General features: G+C 35.1%; 1 long non-coding RNA gene across 2 annotated transcripts in view; it reads left to right on the top strand.

The window, feature by feature from the left end:
- The window catches only part of LOC110116289, a 48,528-nt gene that overhangs the window by 1,914 nt on the left and 20,583 nt on the right, over positions 1–26,031 (top strand). Inside the window, exons 2-11 of one of the 2 annotated variants that reach the window (XR_003702330.1) lie at positions 110–461; positions 554–645; positions 747–839; positions 2,040–2,123; positions 2,374–2,480; positions 2,550–2,605; positions 2,710–2,733; positions 2,848–2,903; positions 2,989–3,204; positions 3,290–3,482. This is a non-coding gene — a long non-coding RNA (uncharacterized LOC110116289). Of the gene's footprint in view, positions 1–109; positions 462–553; positions 646–746; positions 852–2,039; positions 2,124–2,373; positions 2,481–2,549; positions 2,606–2,709; positions 2,734–2,847; positions 2,904–2,988; positions 3,205–3,289; positions 3,483–26,031 lie in introns of those variants that run through there. The other variant, XR_003702329.1, reaches the window with a different exon arrangement.

Genomic DNA, 26,031 nt, shown 5'->3' with positions numbered 1-26,031 from the left:
ATTGTTTTCTCATTTTTCTCCTTGAACGCTTTTTCAAGATTGGAAATTCTATGTTTTTTTTAATTCATTGAAACGCTTAATTAATTCTTACTATTCGGTGATACTTAAGTTAAATCTTGCTTAAATCCTACTACCAAACAACAATAATTTGTTACAATTCGGAGAAGAGGTGTTTTGTGTGGAATTTCTTGGTGTGGTGGTGATGATATCTTCACTCAGGACTGCAACTTCGATACGAGTATATCAGAAATGGGAATAATCGTAAGCCTTGCAACAACCACTTGATTATTTATTTACTTATTTATTAGTTCATGTAAATTATGTAAAAAAGCTTGAAGTGTTTTTTTTCCTTGTGTGAATTATATCTTCAGCAAGCGAGAAAGAAGTTTGGACTTCCTGAGAAGCACAACGATTATGTGGTGAGAGCTAAGTCATTCCATAATAAAGAAGAGACTCTTCATGTAGGGTTTTTGTAGTAATATTCTATAGTATAATGGCCACATATGTATCAAAAAGGGTACTAATGAGATTTGAAGATATCTTGGTTTTATAGATACTTGGAGAGTAAGTCATGTCCAGGAACCCAGATGAGTTATATTTCAAGATGATAAGTTTGAGAGTGATTGATGGAGCACATAAACCAAAGTAATAAACCATTAACACATTATTTAATTTTATTTTTTCTACTTTTCATTTTTGTTTTGTTTTATTGAGCTTCTTGTTTAATTATTTACACATCTTTTTAGGAGTCAAGCAAATAAGTATAGCACGATGAACCCATGCTGATGAGGACTTAAGATATTGGATATGTCATTCAAAAACTTTAGACTGAGAAGAAGGTTAGTATTAAGGTAACACACTTTTCCTAGCTAGATGAAACACTGTCATTTATTTTGCTAATTTCTTTCTTTCTTCTTTTACATACGTTGCATTTGCTTTGGAGAAAATTGATAAGAAATATTTTTTACATCTCAATTAAATTTGATCATTTTGATTTAATTGTGATACATAAAAAATTGATTTTATGAATGAAATTCTAACTTATGTATTTTTTATGTGCTTTTGCTGAAGCCAAGTAAAAGCTAAAGTAAAACCCGAAGCATGAATTAAATGGTTATTCACTTTCTCCTCCATCAAACAAATGTGGAAAGCTATTTTCAATTCATGTTCTTTAATATTTCCTTTTCCATTTCATTTTTATTTCCTCTCTCAACTCCAAACCAAATGGAGCTATCCTCGGTTGTGGCAATGAAAATTTTGTTTATTAATCTATAGCAATAGAAAAAGCAACTCTATTTTTCTAATGAGAATGACACTTTATACCCAATCAAATCATTGAATTTTTAACATGATCTATATTATATATATCATTATAAATATATAATGTCGAACATATTCTTGTATGTCAATCACATCACTCTTTTTTATAATATCATATAAAATGCGTTCAAAATGCATTGACTTTGTCGATATTAAAAAAATGATATGTTTGAGAATCGATTAATCGTTCAAAATGCATACATAGCTGCAATTTTTTTGCAATAAATTTATAAGAATTAGTGGTTGGTATCTCAGATTTACTTGAACCAGGACATTTATTTCAAATGAGAAGCAGGTAGTTCTAGAAGGGCTCATTGTTAGCATTATCTGAGTGCTATTTAATTGGATAACCCTATGGTCGTTCGGTAACGTAGGTTGGGTTTAGAAAATTTCATGAGAAGATTTTGTTTTTTGGAGTTGAAATCTTCTTTTCTCTATAATGAACATGGATGGGTTGTTGCCATTATACTCATTCATTTGCCTCAAATAGTGCGCATTAGTCTAACGATGATAATGGTAATGGCGTTGAATGTTGATTTCATTTTCTATGGGCATGGTTGTTTTTGGTTTTTCTACCTTACTCTCACTCAGAGTTACATAAAGCAAAGTTAGATGTAATTATGCCTTGGTAGTTGTATTATCTGTCTTGATTCTTAATGCATTTTTTTGTTATTATTTTTTCTTGTTTATGTGTCTCTTCTAAATTATTCTGTGTGCAGGTGACTGCTGTGGGGATCAATACTGAATGGGGATTATTGATGGCCAGTATATTGGAAGGCAGTGGTGAACAAACTCCATTATAGGTTTTTGTGGCCCATTTTATTAATGATTTGCTTATGATTATACTGATTTTCCTATGTGATTCATTTATGGTTCCTCTGAAAAGGTGTGCTTGAATGGTGTTGCTGCTTTAACTGGCATAGTAGGGCTCTCTGTTGCCGCGTTGGTTCTTGTTGTCCTTATAATCATAAGGACAACATGAACCCAATATATAATTTACATGTGTTTAATTTTAGATCTTGTAAACTAAAGACTTTGAGATATAATTTACAGACTCTTCACCGGTCATACAAAGAATTTTGATGGAAGTGTTCAATTTGTCAAGGGGCACAAGTGTGAAAGATGCTGTAGATGGAGCTGTTAAGATTTTGACTATTGCGGTATGTATCCATATGAAAGACTTGGATCTTGTTATTCTAGTTACTAATTAGCCTGTGAATTATAAATAGGTGACTATTATGGTCGTTGTTGTACCTAAAGGTCTTCCATTGGCTGTTACATTGATGTAAGTGTTGATTATATTCCTTTCTTTATGATATGATGTCAAGTTCTTCATGATTCTCATGGTTAATTTATTTTCCCCATTTCAATCTTGCCTACTCAATGAAGAAGATGATGGCAAACAAAGCATTGGTATGCTTCTCTTCTTATCGTTTCACAAGATAGCCTCCGAAGCTGTAACGTAGCCATATAAAAGACTTGGATCTTGTTATTCTAGTTACTAATTAGCCTGTGAATTATAAATAGGTGACTATTATGGTTTTTGCTGTACCTAAAGGTCTTCCATTGGCTGTTACATTGATGTAAGTGTTGATTGTATTGCTTTCTTGATGCTATGATGTCAAGTTCTTCAAGATTCTCATGGTTAATTGATTTTCCCAATTTCAGTCTTGCCTACTCAATGAAGAAGATGATGGCAAACAAAGCATTGATATGCTTCTCTTCTTATCATTTCACAAGTTGATATCCTCCGAAGCTGTAACGTAGCCATATGAAAGACTTGGATCTTGTTAATCTAGTTACTAATTAGCATGTGAATTATAAATAGGTGACTATTATGGTTGTTGTTGTACCTAAAGGTCTTCCATTGGCTGTTACATTGATGTAAGTGTTGATTGTTTTCCTTTCTTGATGATATGATGTCAAGTTCTTCATGATTCTCATGGTTAATTGATTTTTCAAATTTCAGTCTTACCTACTCAATGAAGAAGATGATGGCAGACAAAGCATTGATATGCTTCTCTTCTTATCAAACTAGAATCTATACTTTCAACTTTTATTAAGTTGCTATGTTACAGCTTCGGAGGCTATCAACTTGTGAAACAATTGGATCTACCACTACCATATGCAACGATAAAACTGGAAATCTAACATTGAATCAGGTATCATTGTCTATGCTTCCATCATATTATTGTTATTATTTTTATTTTAATTTACCTTTGGATTTTAGTTTTAGAAATTAGATAGTTTGGCTTTTGATGATTTCTAGAGTGACACTATTATTGGGAGTTGGGTAGATTAATCATCTTTGTTATCTTATTATACATGGTCATCTTAAGTTCTAATTGATTTTGTGGTAATGATTCATATGACGGTTGTGGAAGCTCATGTGGGTGGGGTAAAGCTAACTTCTCCAGATGATGGCCAAGAGTTATCATCTTCAGCATATTCTTTATTGTATGAAAGCATGGCATAGAATGCCAGTGGTAATGTGTATGAGCCAATGGTAACATTTTTTTTATTGAAGCCCTTCACCCTTGTTCAAATAGGTTGTCTGAGTTATAGATCAATTGACCTATTTTTCTGATGAAAATTTTCATTTCTTTTCAAATAATTTGATAGTTGATGTCTATTTTTGCTATAATGATTTCCAACTCTATTCTTCAAAGTTTTACTCCAAATTTGTTATTTTAGGGTGCTCTATTTGTGCATTAGTAATGTATTTATTTTCATCGCCAAAAACAAACATAACTTTGCTAGTTTAGTTACGGTTATTAAAAAATTACTTTTAAATCTACATAAAATCTGCAATCTACACAATATTTTAAAGACATGTCTTTACTATACCCACCTAGTTTTAATGCTAGAAGTTCTCCTCATTTATAGTTCTTTTTTTTTTTTTAATTTAACACATTTAATGTACTTACATTTATTAGTTTTTACCACTCAATATTCCAATACTATTCATTGACAAGTTATAATTTCACATATTCAGTATATCTTGTAGACATGTACCATGAGTCTTTGTTCAACCAATAATAGGCTTTCTTAATTTTAGATATTCCAAGTTTCAAATTTTTACGTCAAAAATTGTTTTACTAAACAAATTTAGGTTATCTGAAATAATGTGCAAGAAGATGCTATCTCTTAATATGTCAATAAGCACCTCCAAAATGATGCAAACTTAATACTAATATTTGATGTAACTCAACTTAAATTTGAGTGCTAAGGGCAACGATGAACCCAGAACGATGAAACTATGGGATCTTAATCGGGAGCGTCATACCCACTTGATAGGTTAGTTTCTATTTCACAATCATTTATCCATTTTGACACTTAGCTCATCTAACATGCATAAATTATTTCTAAGAGAAATCAACAATAGAAATATTAATAAGAAATAAACCAAGTAATATACACATAGATACATATATATCTAAGAGAGAAACATAATAAATTGGATTTTACACTTAAAGCTAGAAAGCAAGACAATTAACATCAAATTCAAATAACTCTCAACACAAGATAAAATTTAAAACTAACCTAAACGAATAAATAAAATTAAGTGACATAAATAGAACTAATATAATCTAATCTAAAATTTAATGAAGTCAAATTTAAACATAAAGATTAAAGACAAGTTTAAAATGATATTAGAAAGAGAGAAAGAAAGATAATAATGATAATGAATAAACATGGACATCAGAAAATCTATTAAAAATCTAATAAAAAAATACCTTAAAAAAATTTTCATAAACACATGAAACAATAACAAACAACAAACTAAGTACATATTTTAATTATGACGTCGTATAGGACAACTTTCTTACTGCTTTCTAAAGCAGTTTTCTAGTACAATAATTTTCAGATAAAATTAAAAAACTGCTTTATAAAACAGTAAGAAAACTCTCTCAAACGAAGCCTGACTATCCATCTACACCTCTAAATTTAATAAATTCTCCTGCAAACTTAGAAATCCAAAATTCATAAAAAAATAAATAAAAATTAGAAAATATAAAATAAACTTTAATAAATATGTAAAATTATAACAAATAATAAACTAAAAAAATATTTTAATTAACAGCTCATTTTCATCTCAAAATTAAACAAATATTTTAATTGAATTGAAACTTAGAAAATTCATTAATAATTAAATAAAAATCAGAAAAATACGAAATAAATTCTTTCAAATTCTTAAAATTATAACAACCAATAGTATACATAAAGTGGGGATAATATTAATAAAAAAAGCAAAATTTTATTTACCAACCATTTAAAAGCCAAATAAAAATCACAAAACATTAATATTTGAATTGAAATCACCTCTTGATAAAAATTAAACATATTTAAAATTGAAACAATAAATTAATATTAGGGTTGACTACTCACATGAACTATCACACACCAGAAGGGCATATAGTTCACCAACCTTAGACTTTTTAGGTTAGGTTCTTTACCTTCTATTATATATTTCTTACATGTTCTTACATGTTGTTTGCTTATTTTTTTACTTTTCATACTTTATGTTGTATTTCATTTTCTTTTTTAATTGTAAATGTTAAACCATTAATTGCTACTCAAACTCCAAAATTAAAATAAAATGCATCTGACTATAACTTTGACTAGAACGGAAAATTAAAATTCTTAGTTACAAAAAAAAAAAACAACCGACAACAGAATATAACCCGATATTTCAAACCCCATGATTTAAATACACTAAAACTCTCTAATTTTACACAAAACAAAACTAGCGTTTGGTGGACACTTGGATGTTTGCTTAGTCGCCTGAATGTTAGTTCTTGTTAGTCTTTAAGAAAAATTCTTCTACTTGACATAAAATAAAAAAATCTTTAAATAACATTGAAAGATTAGTATTTAGAAGGATGTAAATGATGTTCGGCCAAGTCTATAACATATTTTGCTTCCATTCCTTATTTAGGCAATTCTCCATCTCCGGGTTTTGATTAGACCATCTGACTTATCAGGCTACAGTTCTATCTCATGAGAGGCCTACTCCATAGAATAAAGCTATTTTAAGCCTTTTTTTAATTTCATATCATACAAATTTTTATATATAACTAGCATGCATTGTATTAATAACCTACCAAAAAAATGATAATTGCATCCGTTTTAGAAGAATGATCTACCATTCATAGTCTGAGGCCATTTAGGACTTCTTAGTTATATGCCCCAAATTTTTAATTAAAAAATAGCCTACCTTAATTTGCATTTCATGGAGATTGAACATTATGGTTTTAAAATGTTAGGTAAATTTTAGCTGATAGTTCTATCTAGGCAGGATCATAAGTTCATAAGAGTCGAACTTTCTTAAATCCTTAGCATGGTAAGAGATACAAGTCCCATTGCATTTCATTAGATAAGGTTCGAGCCACTATCTTGGAGTGACTCGCTTTAGCTCTAGGTTTGTGATTAATTCCAATATTATAAGTCCTCATGTCCTGGACATTTGTTTGATTTAGTAATAAAAAATATAAGCTTCAGCTTTCTAATAAAATAATAACTTTAACAAAAATAAGTCTCATTCTAAAACATTAAATCCCAACTAGAAAAATATGCTCAACCTTGAGGCATTCCATTAAAAAAAATCCATACTTTTTATCATTGTTTTAAATTTTAAAATCCTAAAAAAATTTTTCATTGCTTTAGTCGAGAGTGTTCTCGAGAGATTCACCTATCTTGGGATGTAATTAACCTACCTTTATGGGGAACGGGGAACCAGTAACTCCAGAAAAAAATAAATCATATATTATTCTCGTAAGGTAGGAGAAAGTTCTCTGAGAATGTATATAGTCTTTCCATAATTCATTTTTTATTTTTAAATACCTTTGTAGAATGTCTTTATTATCTTTTGAGATAATATGATATTCTCTTTGTCGTATTTGATCATAAAAATGGTGTATTTTTTTCCGTTTTATTAACTTGCTTTATATATCTTCATATTTTATCCATCATTGAATAAATGCATATTTCATTATAGAGATCCCAATAATCTATTTTCTTTATTTTCCTAAGTGAATTGTTCAATGTTATCATTTTTACATGTTTCTTTGGACATGATTGCTCATGCGCACATGGGATTGCTTACCCTTTTGTTCTAATATTAGTTTCTCATATTATCTATTCTTAAATTATGGAATAATATTGGGTAATGATTTTATCATTGCTGCTTCACATTTAAGTCTACACTTTCACTTGAGATTTTTGTCTTTTTAGTTTTTATTCTATAAATTTTTGTTCATTTTTTTCATATATTTTATAAACCATCAACTCTGCTATTCCATTTATTATTCATAGTTAGTAGGTTTATAGTAAATGAAAATGAATGTTGTTCTCCACCTTTATTGTATGATATAAACCATTCATTTTTCTTGTGGGCAATTCTATTATTTGGGGGGCTTTTCTATAATTGTTTGAAAGTACTGCATACAACTCCCCCAGACTTGGATAAATGCATTGCACATGGAAATAATCCTCTTTCTCTATCTCATTGATGCGTTTCTTTCTCTTCCTTGGAAACCTATCTTTAGAAGCCTCTGTCTCTATTTGAGGCCTCCCTCTCTTAGGAACATTTGATTGTCTTAAAAATCTCTCTCTCTAAGAAACCTTTCTCTTTTTTTATGGCTCTTAAAATTCTCTCATAATAATCACTCCCTCTTAAAGCTTCTTATTTCTCCCATTATCTCCCCTTCGAAGCCACTTTCTTAGAAGCTTATCTTTTTGAATTAAAAGCCTCTCTCATAAAAGCCCGTCTATCTTACCCTTAGAATCATTTTATTCTTCCTACGAAGCTTTTGTCCTTAAAGGCTCTTTCTCTCACTTCAAAACTTTTCTCTTAGAAGCTACTTTCTCTTTTCCATTAGAATCTTATTTGTATTTTAGAAGCCTCTCTCTCTCTCTCTCTCTCCCTTACAAAATTAGATTTCTCTTTTAGAGGTGTCTCTATTTTAAAAAACTTTTCTATCTTTTATAAGCCTCACTTTCCCAAAAACTCTCTCTCTTATTTAGAAGCCTCTCTCTCTCTCTCATAACCATATCGCTTAAGAGCTTCTCTCTCTTTATGTTTCTCTATTACTCTCTCTTAGAAGGCTCATTATCTTTGATACTTTTCTATAATTTCTCTTTTTGACTATATAAGAATCTTTTCTCCATCTTTTTACTCTATCTCTTTCATAAACTCTCTTTATCTCTATCTCCATCTTTCAAAAGTCTCTTTCACTCTCTTAGAAGCCTCTTTCCCTCGGATAAGCCCTCCTCTCTTAATCATAAAAGGGCCCTTTTGCTATCTAAGAGGTCTCTCTCTCTAAATTATTTCTCATGTAAAAGGGTTACTCTCAAAAGCCTATCTTTCTCCCTCTCTCTTTCACTCTTTCTCTCTCTTCGAAGCATCTTTCTCTTAGAATCCTATCGCTTTTTTTTTCCTTTTCATAAAAACACTTCTATATCTTACAACCCTCCCTCCTATCTCTCTTAAAAGCCTCTCTAACTCTCTCCATCTTTCTTACAAGCTTTCCTCTTATACTTTCCATCTTTTAGAAGTTTCTCTCTCTTAGAAGCATCACTCTTACCCTCTCTCTTTTGTAAGCCTCTCTCTACCTCTATCCCACTTTCTTTAAAGCCTCTCTCCCAATCTCACTATTTATCTTTCTTATTTAGAAGCCTCTCCCTCCATCTTGGGAGCTACTATCTCTCTTAAAAGCATCTTGCTGTTTGAATATCCTCCCTCTTTATTAGGCATTCTCTCTTTCTTAATGTCTTTTCTCAATCGTAGAAGCCTCTCTCTCTCTTAAAAGAAACTTACTCTCTTTGAAGCATCACTTTCTCTTAAAAATATCTGTCTCTCCTATAAGCTTCTCACGTCTCTCTTTTCACAAGATACATTTCTTATAAGCCTTCTTCCTCTCTTAGAAGCCTTTTCTTTCTCTTTTATAAGCATATAATCTCTCTTTTAGTAGCCTCTCTTTCCCACTTTCTCTCTTAGAAGTATTTATTACACTAACTTAAAGCTTCTAAGTCCCTTAGAAGGCTTGCCCTCTCTTAGAGCCTCTCTCTCTCTCTACATCTCTCTGAGTTAGAAACACTATTTGTCATTCCTAGCAAAAATACTATAGTAGCCCAAAATCCTCTCTTAGAAGACTCTTTCACTTATAAGCCTCTCCTCTTAAAAATCTCTTTCTAATAGATGTCTCTCTTTTCCTCTCAGTCTCACTATCTTAGATGCCACTATCTCTCAAAAAATCGTCCTTTTCTCTCTCTTAGAATCCTCTCTCTCTCTCTCACTCTTTCTCACTTAGATCATTTCTCTCACTATCTCTTTTAGAATACTTCCTCTATCTCTTTTATACGTCTCCCTCATAAAAGTTTCTCTTAGAATCCTCTCTTTGACTTTCTTAGAAGCCTCTCTCCTAAAAAGCACTTCTTTTTCATCCTTGGAATCCTTTCAATCTATCTGTGAAGCTTCTTTCCTTGAAGACTCTTTCACTCTCTTAGAGACTACCTCTTTTCTATTTTTCTAGACACTATCTTTATTAGAAGGTTTCAAGTAACATAGAAGGCTCAATCTCTCTTAAAAAATAACCTTTATCTTTAATAAGTGTTTTTTTATTAAACGCACACACGTAATATACATGCGCAAATGTGTATATATATATAAGTATAAAAGAAGTGCTTTTAGATACATGCATACATAAATGTGTATAGATACATGCATACACACACACACATGTTTGTGCATGCATATATACATATAAATGTATTTATAAATATATAGCATGTATATATACATATAATTATATTTATATGTATATGTATATATATTCACACATGGCTAATTTATGTCGGTAATAGGCAGATTTTAGGGGAAGGTAGATGTGGTTTCCTCAAAATAAAAAATAATATTTAGAATTTACAAAATAATAAAACTCTTTTATGACCTTCAAAATTTATATTATTTTTAAAATCACTTCAACTATTATTTCTTTAAAAATTTTAACAGATGTAGGGTTGCATATGTGTATCCTAATAGGTTAATTATACCAAAATTTTCAAAATGATATGCACGCATATCGACAACTAATCCACCTGATTTGGACAACATAAATTATAATTGATCAAATGATGAGGCATTCACAATTGTGATTACAACAAAATTCATCGAATAAAAATTGTGATCGCAGTGAGATTTGCGATGAAATAATGATCAGATCATGGAGAAATGCACGATCAAATGTATCAAAAATATTTGTATGTGTCTAGAGTATGATCCTAATCAAGAGGCCCGCGTTGCAATTATCGAGTGTGTGGGGTATCATGACAATTGAATAAAAAAACTTGAAATCAACCAAAATATATGTCCAATTGTCGAGCATATGTAATGAGTATGACATTCTATTAGGTTTTTAACGTTTAGCTTTTATTACTTGATATGCATTACACTTAAACACAAAATCAATTATATCTTTCTTTATTCTAGGCCACCAGAATAGTGACTTCAAATCTTTATACATTTTTTTATACTACTAGTGTGAATGGAGTAGCTTGAAAAGCTAGCTTCAACTAAGATCTCTTGAATCAAATGAAAATCCTTTGGTATCCAAAGATGTACCTTACTTCTGATCCATGCTTGGTCATCAAGGTTAAGATCTTGCCTTTATCTTGATTGAATTTGATTCATTAACTTATGTTATTCCCCATTGGATTCATCCACCTACCAAACTCTTTCATACAAAATAAGTTGTACTATCATTTGATGTAGGTTATTAGGGATTTGATCCTTTTAGCTAATCACTTCTAATTTTAATACTGTCAAATGTTTGATCAATTTATTCTATGATATATCAACCACTTAAGAAAACTCAATTTGAATCCGTTTTGATGTTCAAAAAAAATTTTTTTTTGAGGATGTTAAAACTCAATTCTTTGAGAAAGAAGAATAAATAGAAGAAATTTTAGGACATCTTTCTAACTATATCCAACTTTTTGCCTCTATCTCAATTACTTTTTCTAGCTCAATTTTCAAACAGATCCAATATCCAGCTAGCTACCGAACCAACATCTTGGCATCAAAGCTAAACGCCATTGCAACTTCGAGTAGTATTTTTTATTGTAGCTCATCTCACATTGATGCATATTTATTCTCTTTTTACTATGCTGAAACAAAGAAAAAGTATTTGTTTCTTTGTCCCTTTTTTATGGCCACCAACATTTATAATATATAATACAAGTGGAGCTCTCTAAGGTGGCTAACCAAACCACCTAATGTAACATCTAGTTTAGCGTTTAGGGTAAACTCTAGGTTACCTTTAAAAATTCCTAATTTTTTATCCTAGGCTCGGAAGGGTGGGGGGGGTGCAATTAGTGGCCATAAACTCCTTAGACTAAGCATAATTTACACACAAGCACTCAAACCTTAAACCTTATTGGATAGATCACAAAGCCAATTTGAACTTAGGGGTCATACCATGACCCCTAAGCCTAAATTGGCATGTACATGCCCTTAAACACCTCAAACAGCGCTGATAAAATTTGGACATATCATGGACATGCCTAAATTCAATCTCCCAAAATCTCAAGCCATGGAGACATCAATTAAGCACACAAATGCATTAATAACATAAAAATTCAAATTGAAATTGACATTCATACATAAATAATCAGGACTTGAGACCATAGTGCTTTTGAAGATCTCCTCAAGATCTTTCCAATGAGCTTAAGAACACCTAAATCAGCAAAGTGGGTGAGGTGATATTAATTTTTGAAGTTTCCCATGATTTCTGAAATTAATTGAACCAGGTTTACACAGCAACGGTTTTACATGCGGGCGTGCTCTGATTGGGTAGCCAATCATTGGCGCTGACTGTGTAAAAGAGAAAATGACCATAGTCATTGGATCATTGATCGGACGGATACAATCAAAGCCGCTCCAGAACTGCGGGATTTAATCAGAGCCGTTAATCTACTACTGGGATTACGTCTTCAGCCTCCCACAGACACCCGAAATCGTAGAGCTTTTCCGGCGTGATTCGAGAGATCCCGCTGGCCAAACTCAACTAAAATTCGTGGGAAGGATCAGTAGTCCACAAACCGTCAATCCAAGAGTCAGATTTCGGCGGGTTAACGATTTGTTTCACACTTGATCAATACTACCTAACTAGGAGCTCAAGATCAAAATCTCACTATAGAGAAGGCCTCAACGAATGAGCTTCTCTCATAGGAAGCTTCAGGGGATGACGACGATCAGTTCTCCTTCAGACACTGAGACTGAAGGATGGCCGATGGTACGACTTCGAGCGGGACGTGGATGAATTTCACCGGAGCTCGCTCGAGACCGTGATTGGTTGAGGTTGGGAAGCTGGGAGAGTTGAGAGGAATGCTCTAGGAGTTAGCCCAATTGTCAACCTAAGTTGACCAAAGGACTGGGTGAACTAGGGTAGGTGCATAGGTTTATGTGGAACCCATTACAACCATTGGTTTGATCTAATTTGGTTTAGGGTGGAGTTTGACTCAAGAGAGACATCTCTTTGGTCACTTGGGTCAAGCCAAATGGCTAACCCAAGTGGGCTCAAGTCTTTGGGTCTCAAGAGGGTCATCCCTAAGGGTTCAATGGGTGGTCCTAGGGGTTTGAATTGGCTTGAGAAAGCCTTGGTCAAAGGGTTTGAATAGGATGAAGGTATATGTATTTGGTTAAACTTAGTTGACTTGGTCAACCAAGTTGACTTAGGATCAAGGGTTGGGTCCATTGAGTTCAAGTTGATCATATGAACTCAATGGAAGTGGTCCTAAGTCAAGAGGAGTTCAATTGGTTTGAAATAGGTGTTTAAACCATTAAGGGGCATTTTGGTCAACCAGGTCAATCCAAAGGGTGAGTTTGGATCCAATGTGTTCCAAATGATATTTAGGATCGATTGGGATAGGTTTTGAAGTTTGATATAGTTTAACTAAGTTGAGTTTTGGGTGAAAGACAAAAAATCCCCTTAAAGGGTATTTTGGCCATTTTGACCCCTGGTCAACATTGGGTCAAACTGGGTTCAAAAAAGTGTAGGTTATTGGTCAACATGTCATAAGGAAGGCTATGGACATGATCAAAGGCTTGGAAAAGGTCACAAGGTCAAAGGCTTGGAAAAGGTCCCAAGATCAAATTTCATAAGGTGGAGGGTCCAGTAGTGCAAGCTGTAAATATTTGAAGGTTTTGCAACCTTTCGGAATCAATCCAATTTCTAGGGCTAGGGACCTTAGAATGAGCTCAAATTTGGTGGGTTGACTTTAGAGACATGTCTAAACAAGATGCAATTGATAAATCCTAAATCTGAAGTCGTTAGATTGAGTTTCAAGGTGGTACAAAAATCACCCATAAAGGGTTTCAGGGCCTGGGTCCTTAACCTTAGGATTTGGTTTGAAATCTTGGATTTGGATTGGATTTTGGACTTGAATGGTTGAGTTTGGATTATCCACATTAATGACAATAAAATGCATAATTGAAATTGATTGGATATAATTTGAAGGTTGATTGAAAGTTGAGAAGTCCGCCTCCCGCTCTTGCCGCTAAAACAACAGAGTCCAAAAGCTCTGAAAGTAGGGACTATTTAGATATTTCCTTTTAGATTGTATGCATTAAATAGTTTGTTTTCCTAGGATTAAGGAATCTTGAATTTGGCTGGCTAGGGATTGAGAGAGCCGGATCTTTCTCTCAAATTTAAGAACCATTGTATCTTGCTTGCTTTTGTTCTTCTTCCATCATATAAAATTTGTTTTGTTGTTGTTCGTCTTCCTTCATCTCAAAAATTGTTTGCAAGTCGCTAAGTTTCTCAGATTTCGGCATGGGTTTTCTAGGTTTAAACAAGTATTTTCTATCACATTATGTCGGTAGGTTGCATAAGTCTTGGATGATCTTATTTTGTTTATGTATTTGAAACTTATTGGTCTTTGTTATTGAGCGATTCATCCTTGATATAATTAGAAGTATGGAGGCAATTGTAATATTCCCTTAGTCAAATGTTAGGATTGATCAATGATCATCGAGAGCAGTGAAACACAAACAAACTGTGCATTGTATATCATAAAGAGAAACTCTAAACATTTAGTAATTTTAGTTTGAACAATAAAAAGAGAGCAAAGTCCTTAAATTTCATCTCTTTGAGGAGAGTTCATTGTTAATTATAAATTAAAATAAGTATATTTATGCTGTTATTGGCTATCAATTAACCTAAACAAGACTTTAATTAAATCAAATTAAACTCAATTAAATCAAATTAATGTCAAATCGATGGAATCAACCCAAAATGAGTTCAAATAGAACATCGTCGAGCCTCATTAAACCAAATTCGATGCAATTCGGAGCTACTTTGAGTCCAATTTTGCAAAATTGCCTCGATCGTACCCGATTGGACTCGAATTCACCTAAATCGATTCAGATCGAGTCCAATTCAGGCTCAATTTCAGCTCAATTGGTCCAATCCATATTCATATGAGCATTCCAAATCTGGAAATAAAATCCAACGCTCCAAATTGTACTGATCCCTTCTTTCCCGTTAAATCTCTTTGATGACTATGGCGAAAAATCTATAGAGTGCAGGCAAATGATTTCGCGTAGCAGAACCTCATTTGCTGTAAAAAGAGAGTGGGAGAGGAAGATAGGGGAATGGGCATTTCTTCTACTTGCATGCGACTAAGTTGAGCGGGAAAGCTGAGAGGTCGAGAGAGGGAAGGAGAGTCAATGCCTAGTTGCTATGTCCGATCAAGGGGAATGATCAGTTCCTCTGGCTTGTGCTCGTCCAATGTAGCCGAGAGGGATTTTGGGCTCTAGCTTCGTGCGGTCCGTCGAGTTGTGAAGAGGAGGCCGATGCTCGGCCTCTTGCGTGCATCCAGAGACCGAGAGAAAGGAGACCGAGTGGCTGAGAGCAGTCCCTGCGTGCGTACGTCCAGAACTGAACCCAGGGAGAGCCAAGCGGCTTATTGCTTGCAATTTTTGGGGATGAAGATAAGTGAATAGTAGATTTTGCCTTCCCTACCTATTGTTTTCTCCTTCCTTGGATCGAAAAGAAGATTTCTTTTGCTACTATTGCTTTCCTCCAATTGAGAAGCAGAAACTTCCTCTCGCTGTTGTTGGCTATTTCCTCTTCCAAAATCTAGAGCAAATGGGTGTTGTATTTAACCCCCTATTATAACTAAAGTCTTCCAAATCAGCTTCAGCGAGGTCGTAACAATGGAGGCGACTCCCGGGAGCATTTAGAAAGCAAAGGAGACATCCAGAGTGGCTAGGATAGCAATTTTCTTCCTCCTTCCTCCGTTTTCTCGCCTTTGTAAGGCGAGTGGAGTGTGATGGAGCCGTGACAACCCGACGAGGTAAAATTCCTCAAAACTTGAGAAATCCCTATCTTTTGGCCATTTAACGTGTGTTTGATGTTCCAAAACCTTAGGGACATAGAAAACCCTTGCATTTAATTTCCAAACCGTAATCCTCTTAGTCCAATCATGTGAATCTAGTGATTTTCTTGTGATTACTTTCATGTGAGGGTCAAAGGAGGGCGATGATGAGGCGCCAGGCCCGTTGGACTCGTGTCCAATGCCATTACGTTGCATGAAATACATTCATGTTGTCTCCCTAGTCGTCACCCACAATCAAACCATAAGATTGCATTGTTATTTGCTTCTAAATCAAATGTCGATGTATATGTTTCAAGTGTGGGAATTTGCTCTTGATTGGGCTTTGCACTTGAGAGCCTTTGCCTTTTAGAAATGTTAGTGAGGGATTTAATTAATTTAGATAACTTGTGTCTCATCAAGGATCTTGCATAGACTCTCAAAGGTCTACATTATGGAGCCCATGATAAAATAACTAATTGAGTTCATCTTTTACACGTACAAAATCTCATTGCATAAAAACAATGTTTAGGGAATTGCTCTAATTTAAAAAAATTCTTAAAGTTTGAAACATTTATAAAATATGCTCATTTAATTTTACGCTCCCATGGAGCAAATTTAGAGTATTTCATGGTTTCTCTCTCTATCCCTCCCCCCCTCCCTCTTTCTCTCTCTCACACTATCACTCTCACTCTCTATCTTACTCTTTCCATATATCCCTCCTATCTCTCTCTTCTCTCCCTCGCTCACTTTATATGTCTTTCTATCTCTCCTCACTCACTTTCTATGTCTCACTCACTCTCTCTCTTACTTTGAGCAATGAAGGAGACGGTTTATAGAAAGTAGTGGAGTGCAGTCTGATTTTTCATGTGAAGCTCTACAGGATTTTGCGACACAAGGAGAGATCAGTCTCGTCTTTGATTGGTTGCAAAAAGTGTGAAGGTAGGGAGTGGAGGTTTTCTTATTGTGGTGGAGCTCTTATGATTTGGGAAAGTTATTCGTGTGAAGGAAATTAGGTGCGAGCCAGAAGAGAACAGAAGCTTTTGCTCTCTGCTTCATTTTAACGACAAGCCATATTATTCAACCAAGGTCAATCGCGAGATATCCGGGAGGAGACTTCCGAGAATTTCACGAGATTTCCGGGATTTAGCAGAGGATTTGCACAGTCTTCAACACAGCGAGGTCATCAGCAATTAATGCGATTTGAAAATTTTCTTGTTTGACTTTTGATCTTATTTTTTTAAAATTAATACTAGTATTAATAGTATTATGATATTATTGATATTATTAATATTATCAATTTAAAATAGCAATCGTTTGCTCAATTCAAAAGAAAGATGCTTTGAATCGTATGCATTTCTTCAAAAAGTGTGCAATCGCCTCAGAAATTGCCTCGATTTACACGTCGATTTCACATCATAACTTTTTTGGGGCAAATTGATAATGCATTTAGTGTATTGATGACGTTCCAGACTCAACAGTGAAGTTCATTTTGCCCTCGGATGTTGTTTGCAACATTAAGTGCTAAATTCCTCAATTTGTGTGTCGTCCCCTCAGGATTCTTGCTACCGTCTCGACCGATCTCAATTAATCAAATAAAATGTATATTTTGAATATCGATGATGTTTTGGACATAATGACAAAGTCTATTCTACGATCAGACGTCGTTTGGGCGACGTCGAGTGCTAAATTCCTCGATTTGTGTGTCGTCATTTTGGGATTCATGCCACCAACTCGGTTGATCCCAATTAATCAAATAAAATATATGTTTTGAATATAGATGACATTCCAGATGTAACAGTAAAGTCAGTTCTATGATTGTACATCATTTGGGCGACATCGAGTGCTAATTTTGGGTGCCAATCATCCCTTTGGTCCGGTCTCGGCCGACTTGACTGTGAGGGGTCTCGATTTAGATGAATTTTACTTTTTTTAATGACGCAGTCCGTTTGGCAATCGAAGGTCATTTGACCTTTCAAATGACATGTTGCATCTACGCGCGCGTTGCTTATTTCGCTGATTTAGCCCTTTTTGCTCATGATTTGATGTGCACGGATCAACAAATGCCCCCCAAAAAATATAGTACGCGTCTGGAGCGAACCACCTTTGTTATTTGCTGATTAATCCTATGGATCTCCAAATTTTTATTCTGGATGTCACACCGAGAGTTTTCAATTTGCGGACCTCCGAGAGCTTGTTCGGATGTCACATTGAGGTTCTCATTTTGTGGATCTCCAAGAGCTTACTTGGATGTCAAGCTAAGAATTTCATTTTGTGGGTCTCTAAAAGCTCATTTGGATGTCACGTTGATGGTTTCATTTAGCGGATTTTTGGGTCTTGATTCCTTCTGTCCTGTGCTTTGTACAGCGGACATTGGTGAAGGGTTACATGATTTTTTTATCGACTTGTCAGGAGATTTATACGTCTTTTTAATGTCTTCTACCTTATGCTTCTTGCTTTGGTGGGCTTGATGAAGGAGTACATGCCAGTGACTTAAACCATTTAGGTTTATATAAGGTCGGTGGCGAGGAGTTATCAGTCCAAAGCCTTGTGCATGGCGGACTTGTTGATGACGAAATCCTCTTTGTTCAGCCTTAAGCTTTATATGAACGTTAGAATATTTTCTTCGGTCCTTTGTTTTATGCTTTGCTGGACTTGTTTAAGAAGGCCTTCGATCCTTTCTTGATGCTTTTATGGATTTGTTGAAGGATTTGCAGGTTTAGGTTTAATTGGTAGTTCCAAATGTAGGTAATACTTTGACCCTTAACCAGTTTAGGAGACTTTAATTCAAGTCACTTGAGTTCATCAGATTGGGCGAGCTAAAATTTGATAGCTCTTCATCCTCTGATTGCTGAAAGGAGGGTTCCTCTACTACAACCTTTCTTATAGCGTGTTGAGTAGATGAAATTGCCAGTGATCCGACTATATTTGGGAGTGTTGGATCATGCCTTTTACACCCATTCAGGCTTCAGGCTTGAGCCATGAGAAATGCACTTCTCAATACTGAATCTACTGAAGTTGGTAGATTTAGGGTCCTCCTTTGTGGTTGAAGATTTAAAGCCTACACACATTCGGTAGTTGCTCGCAACTCCTCATTCCCACTGGAACTTTGATTCTTCGGTCAATTAGGAGAATTTTGTAGACTACGATCACTTAAACTTGTGTCAAATTAGCATTTGTACTTCCTAACAGGTTGACAAAGTGGGGGTTCCACTACTATCACTTTTTTTATGGCATGTTGAGTAGACGGAGCTGCCAGCGACCTAACCATATTTGGGCTTGCTAGATCTGGCCTCTTACACCCATTCGAACCTTAAGCTTCAGGCTGTTGAAAGACTTCAATCTATTCTGGCTTGACTTACTGGAGTGTGTAGTCACAAAAGTCTATTTTCTTACCTTCGAAATCTTGATATGTTGGATAAGGTTATTTCTGAACATTTGGAAAATCACCTACATATGCGTTGATAGCGGCAATTGCTATATCGTTCTTTGTGACGGACTATTCGGCTTGATGATTTTAAATATTTATTTAGGGATCTCGGTGTGTAGCACGATGTCGACCCAAATAAATATTTTAAATGTCCCGTCTTGCAGGAAGATTTTAGATAGGCTTTGTATTTTGAGGTTTTAAATATTTATTCAGGGATTTCGGCATGTGGCCCGATCTCAACCCGAATAAATAATTGGTCTTCTCAGCACCATGACCAATTTCCCTTCTTGAAATGCCTGAGGATGCACTATCCGATCAAATGATTTCGCCTTTCTTGCTCGGTAGATTTCTAGGTTTTGTTGAGCCTACAGTCTATTCTAGTCGAATGCATCAAGCTCTTCCATTCTTAGGCGAGCATTTTTCTCTTGAGTGAGATCATGTTGAATAGCTACCCGTAGTGACGGTAGTTGAATTTTCAGTGACAACACTACTTCAACCCCGAACACCAGTGAATAAGGAGTGGCTTTGGTTTGCATTTTGTAAGTTGTACGATACAACCACAGTGCCTCTACCATCTTTGTATGTCATTCTCTTTTGTTTTTAGAGAGGACCTTCTTCAACAACTTTACCAATGTCTTGTTGAAGGCTTCCGTCAAGCCATTTGCTTTGGGGTTATATATATGTGTATCGCCAATCGATTTTGTGCCGATCAACAAACTTATAAATTTTGGTGCTTCTAAATGTTATGTCGTTGTCTGAAATTATATGGCGCGGTACACCTAAATTATGTGCTCGGACATGACTTTTTTTAACGGAGCTGCTTCTGCTCACTTAGAGAAATAGTATGTTGCTGCCAATATAAAGCAGTTTCAGGTTGATGACGGTGGATCTATCGATCCGATTATATCTGTGCCATAACATTCAAATGGCCAGGACGTTACTATAGGGTGTAGTGGATTTGAAGGTTGATATATAACATCATCGCGAATTTGACACTCATGGCACCTTTTAACGTGGTCAATACATTCCCTCACCACAGTTGGCCAATAGTAACCCATCATCTTGATTTTAGCGGCCATCTTAGGACCTGACTGATACACACTATAAAGTCCTTCATGGACTTCTATCACCACTCGATCAGCATCCTTGGTCCTTAGGCATCTTAGCCACATCTGATCAAAAGCTCGTCGATACGTGTCTTTGACAAACACATATCACAACTCTCTCTTTTGGATTTGTACGGCTAGAGATTTATCCATCAAGAGTGTATTTTTTTAAAAAATTGTCGATGAATGGTTGCCTCTAATCATCTCCTTCCTTAATGTTCAAGCAATGTAACCATGATCCAGGGCATCTACTGTTTTTACATCTCTTGACTATATGGCATTCTTTTGGTTGATTTTCAATAGTGATTTGCTGGGAAGGCTGAGGATCAATCAGTGTTGTATCCTGCTAGCTTGAATATAGTATTCCCTCTGCCTGCAGGAATTGCAAGATTGCTGGCTCTAAGACCCGAAGACTGTGAACCCCAATCAGTATAGGCAATCCCTCGTCGTCATTTGTCATCTCCTTAGCCAATTTAGCCAAACAATTTGGTTTTGCATTCTACCCGCGAGAAACTCGAGCTATTCTTACAATTAACACTTGTTTCAAAAGCTCGAGAGTTTGCCGATGGTAATGGGCCAATTCAAATTTACAAATATTGTAAATGCCCATAACCTAGTTTATTACAAGTTGAGAATCGTCAAAGTTTTGGAGATTTGTGATTCTAACACCGATTGCAATCTCTAGCCCTGCTATTAGAGCTTCGTATTCGATTTTAGTGTTGGTCCAGGGTTCAATTAAACTAAATGTGAGCCTCATTATTCCTCCCTCAGGCTCTATAAAAACAAGATCGATGCCGGCTCGGGCCCTTGCAAGATTTGGAGTTCCGACAGGTTTAATCGACGACGCACTGTCAAAGTACATCTCCCAAAAAGATAGTTTTTTTGTTCTCCTCGACCTGCACGTCGAGCAAATCATCATTAAGTGGGGAATCTGCTGGGATAGGATGTGCGACGAAAAAATCTGCTAGGACTTGTCCATTCATAGCCTTTTATGGTCTGTACGTAATATCAAATTGCAGTAATATTTCTGCCCACCTGGATAGGCGACCTATCAGCATTGGTATTGTCATCAAGAACTTTAGCGGATCTTTTTTTGATATTCATGTCAATGTGATTTTGTGAGAAAACATGTAATGGTGAAGTTTATGAACCTCAAAAATCAATGTCAAACAATGTTTTTCAAGTGGGAATAACATATTTTTGCTCCGCTCAATCTCCGGCTGATGTAGTAGAGCGCATTTTTTTCTCTTCATTGTGTTGGGCCAATAATGCTCCGAAGGATTCTTATAGTGATGTCGTGTATAGTATGAGAGGCTTCCTCAGAATTGGCGCTGCAAGAATGAGCAAGCTCAACAAGTATCTTCTGATGCTGTAAAATACTTCCTAATATTCTGTCTTATTTGAAGCGGACATCTTTCTTCATTAACTTTGAAATACGCTGGCACCTACCCGACAGATTCGATATGAATTGTCGGATGAAAGACAGTTGTCCTTATGAAGAGTGGAGTTGTTGAAGGTTTTTGTGATGCGGCATCTCCACAATTGCTTTTATCTTGTTGGGGTCAATCTCAATTCCTCGTTGACGGACGACGTACCCCAGGAATTTCCAAGATGAGAAATCGAAGACACATTTGAGAGGGTTCATCTTCAGATAAAATTTTCTGATTCTCTCGAATACGATCCTTATGTTATTTAAGTGATCTTTTCGGCTCAGACTTTTGACGATGAGGTCATCTATATAACACTCGACCTTCTGATGTATCAGCTTATCGAAGATGCGAGTCATCGCACGTTGGTAGGTAGCACTTGCATTTTTTAGGCCGAAGGGTATGACCGTGTAGCAGAATATGCCGATGGGCATTCTGAACGATGTGTGCTTTTTATCATCAGGTGCTATCTTAATTTCATTGTAGCCCGATGATCCATTCATGAATGAGAACATATCGTAGTTTAATGTGTTATAAATTAGACGTTCTGACACTGGGAGCGAAAAATCGTCTTTAGGATAGTCCTTGTTGAGGTCCCAGAAATCAATACAAACACGGATCTGACCGTTCTTCTTCTTGACATGGTCGATATTAGCGAGCCAATCGACATATTTTTCTTTTCAAATGAAGCCCACATCTATAAGCTTCTTTGCCTCAGCAATTACATGTTCTTCAATCTCCAATCTCATTCTTCTTAGATCTTGTTTGACAGATATTGCATCTAGTTTAATGGTCAACATGTGAACCGCTACATCAGGGGATAAGTCGGGCAAATAACATTTGAAGAAATCTTAACATTCTTATCATTTTTACTTTTGTTCCACTTTTGTACATGTTGATACTTGTGCTTTACTAGATTTTTTAATTTGTTTGTTAATGCAATCAAAAATTTGGGAGAGGGCCCCAAATTTTTTATCACAAAAACAGTTACTTCCTATATAAAAAAACTCACTAAAATACTCAAAAGGATACAAAATACGAGAATTGAACCAAAACAACTTTACTTTAATAAAATAAAATGACTTACAAACTTTTAAAATTAAAATGACTTACAAACTTGACTCAATCACTTGACGACACCCTAAAGTTGCTTCACTTAGAGACGAAAGATACAGATGGAATGATCACCATGGAGAGAAAAAAGAGATTAGAAGCCAAGACGAAGGTTAGAAAGAGCTCGCAAGATTTTCATAGAAGTAGAAGAAGAAATGGAACAAAGCTCTCAAGCTTTTTCTAATGAAAAACCTCTCAGGTTTTCTCTCCAAAAATCATAATCATCACTACTAAAACAACCACAAAACTTCCTCTATATATAGGCATAAAAGAGGAATACAAACAGTCATTATAACTACTAATTAATTCAATTAAAAGGGGTAAATAAAAAGACAAAATTCAGTCCAGATTTTTGTACAGAAATCTGCCCCAAAACAGCCCCAAAAAACACTTCAATTCCACACATAAATGAAGAAATAAAAGGCCAACAGATTTCTGCACAAAAATCCCAAACGTCAAAGCAAAGCAAAAAAGGAAAAAGGCCACAGAACCAGGCAGATTCACGGAACCCAGCAGCTCTTGTATAGAAATCCCAAACGTCACAGCAAAGCACAAGGAAGGAGGCCACAGATCCAGCAGCCAAGCACAGGAAACCAGCAGGTAAGTCACGGTTTTCAGCAACCAAACAGCCACCACTTTTAATGAGAGAGAGGGACCACGGGACAGAGAAACCAAAGCAGCCGTGGGAGGAAAACCAGCTGAAAACCGCAGTAGCCCAAGGGTCAAAAGGGAGAGGAAAGGATAATCAAATGAGAAGAAAAAGGGGGGAAAGGAGAAAAGCCATTTTTTAGAAATAAAGAGCTAATTTTTAGTTCAATAAATGAACTAAAATCAGCTCATAATGAGCTAAAATTCCACTAGACATTAATGAGCTAGAGGAGTCAAAAATCAAATATTAGGATTTGATTTGACCCCCCCTGCCTACATCTTTTGTTATTGATGCTAACTCTGCACTTTCATCATCTACTAAACTACTTTCATCCATGTCTTCAGCATTTAACACTATCATTTTACCTGCATCCACAAGTCTTTGAATCACAGTTTGCTCGTAGCAATGAGTGGGTCAATAAGATTATCAATAGAATATTCATTCAAATTTTTTTATTCACAAACAATAACTTTGTCATCAAACTTATCAAATAAATAATGTAGAATTTTATTGACCTTTTCAAAGTTTGAGTACACCTAGTATACATGTCTAAAATTATCTCATAAGGTTTCATGCAAAAAAGTTCATAATCATGCATTAGAATATTTAACCTAGATTGATTAATTTCACTAGTACCTTTATATGTAGTGCATAGTTTATCCCAAATTTCCTTGCCAGTAGTACATATAGATATTATCATGTAATCATCTGAATTTAAAGAACAAAAAAAGTAATTTAAACATTTAGCATTTAATTGTGCATTGATTTATTCTACTCTACTCCATTCATTAAAAGGGATATCAGTTTTAATGCCATCTATAATACGTGACGATACAGAATAACCAGTTTGAATCATATGCCACATTCGATAATCTATTGATTTCAAGAAAGTAGATATGCAAATTTTCCAAAAATTAAAACTAATATTTTTAAATAATGGTGGTCGGGTGATTGAATATCCTTTCGTGGTGTTGCGATTACGAAAATTAGCCATTGATCGAAATTCAAAAGTTTTCTAAAATTTGATTTTATGAATCTCGCTCTGATACCACTTGAAAGTTCGTGAGAGGTGTTAAACCCTATAGAACTAGTCCCGATATTAACCAAGAGGGGGGTGAATTGGATATTTAAAAACTTCTTTTTATAACTTGTGGCGGAAAAGAATTAAATCAATAATGAAAAGATTAATCAGAGATTTCACCCAAGCAGTTAATCACAATAAAATAAAGTATAAAAAATAATTATTAAGAACACACCAAATTTATAGTGGTTCGGTCTAACCTGACCTACATCCACTCCCCAAAATCTCTTGTTCCAGGTATTGCACTAAATCTTTAGTGACTCTCCTTTAGCCCCCACAGCTAGGCGGAGAAGCCCTTACAAAATCCCTTCCATCTCCCCCGGTGCGGTAGAGAACCTGAAATTCTTTTCACCCTCCTAGTGAGGCAAAGAACTTGAAATCCTTTTTCACCCTCCTGGTGAAGGCAGAGAACCTGATCTTTTAACACCAAAGAGATCTTCTTCTTCCCAAAACTTTCCTCATGACAAACCTCGAATCCGATGGTACTAAGGTGCAAGCTTGCTGGAGCAACCGTGTGAAACCCCCTTCACACTCCCTTGAAACCCCCTCCAAGGATCTTCTCCCTCTCTCAAACTCCACCCTTCACTCTCTACCTTTTAACGCTCTCACTTCAAGTTTTCTGCAAAAAAACGAAGCCTCAATGGCTGCCAAAGACTTTAGTGTCTTTGAGAAAACTTAAATAGAGGGCTTTGAAAAACTCTAAAAACTCAATTCTGTCACCAAAGATCGTCCAGAATAATTGCAGGATTGTCCAGGATGATGTGTTTAAAAAGAGGGCTTCAAAAAATCCTAAAAACTCAATTCTGCCACCAAAGATCGTCCAGGACGATTGCAGGATCGTCCAGGACGATGTTCAGAATTTGACTTGATAGTCCAAGACGATCACCTGGACGAGCAATTCAAATTTCTACTGATCATCCATAACGCTTCTAATATCGTCCAGGATGATAAGAATATTAAATTAAGCAGATTTGATTGACTAATCACATGATTAATTTAGGCAATATTATCATAAATCATCTAGTACGATATGAATCGTCCTAGACGATTAGACCAAAATCAGAAACTTGAAATCTTGCCTAAGTTTTATTGGAGGCTATTTTTCATGATTGGAACAGATCGTCCTGGACGATAGAAATCGTCCAGTACGATTAGTTCAAAAACTGAACTTCTGGTTTTGACTAGATCTCAGTCTCTTGAGTGTGTGTGCATGGTCACCAAGCTAGGAAACACCTTTTCAGGACTTGACTCAATAAATTAAAAATTACATCAATGAATATTTTGGACTCTTTACAGCATAACCTATTCTACTCAATCTTGAGTTTTGATTCTTCGTTGGATGGTGCATGGTGTTCTCGAAATGTTAGTATACACACAAATAAATATAGAATGAAAATACTATGAGACAAAAAGATGTGAGCCGTAATATTTGTTATTATCAAAAACATAAACTCGTGAGCTCGAGTCACAATAAAATATTGACATAGATTCTCAAGAAGTCACCTGATAAAAATAAATATTGATGACAT

Source organism: Dendrobium catenatum, unplaced genomic scaffold (genome assembly GCF_001605985.2).
Source record: "Dendrobium catenatum unplaced genomic scaffold, ASM160598v2 fragScaff_scaffold_1256, whole genome shotgun sequence".
In the NCBI taxonomy this organism is placed as follows: domain Eukaryota; kingdom Viridiplantae; phylum Streptophyta; class Magnoliopsida; order Asparagales; family Orchidaceae; genus Dendrobium; species Dendrobium catenatum.
Note: the sequence above shows the minus strand (reverse complement) of the source record. Positions and strands in the feature narration are given on the sequence as shown.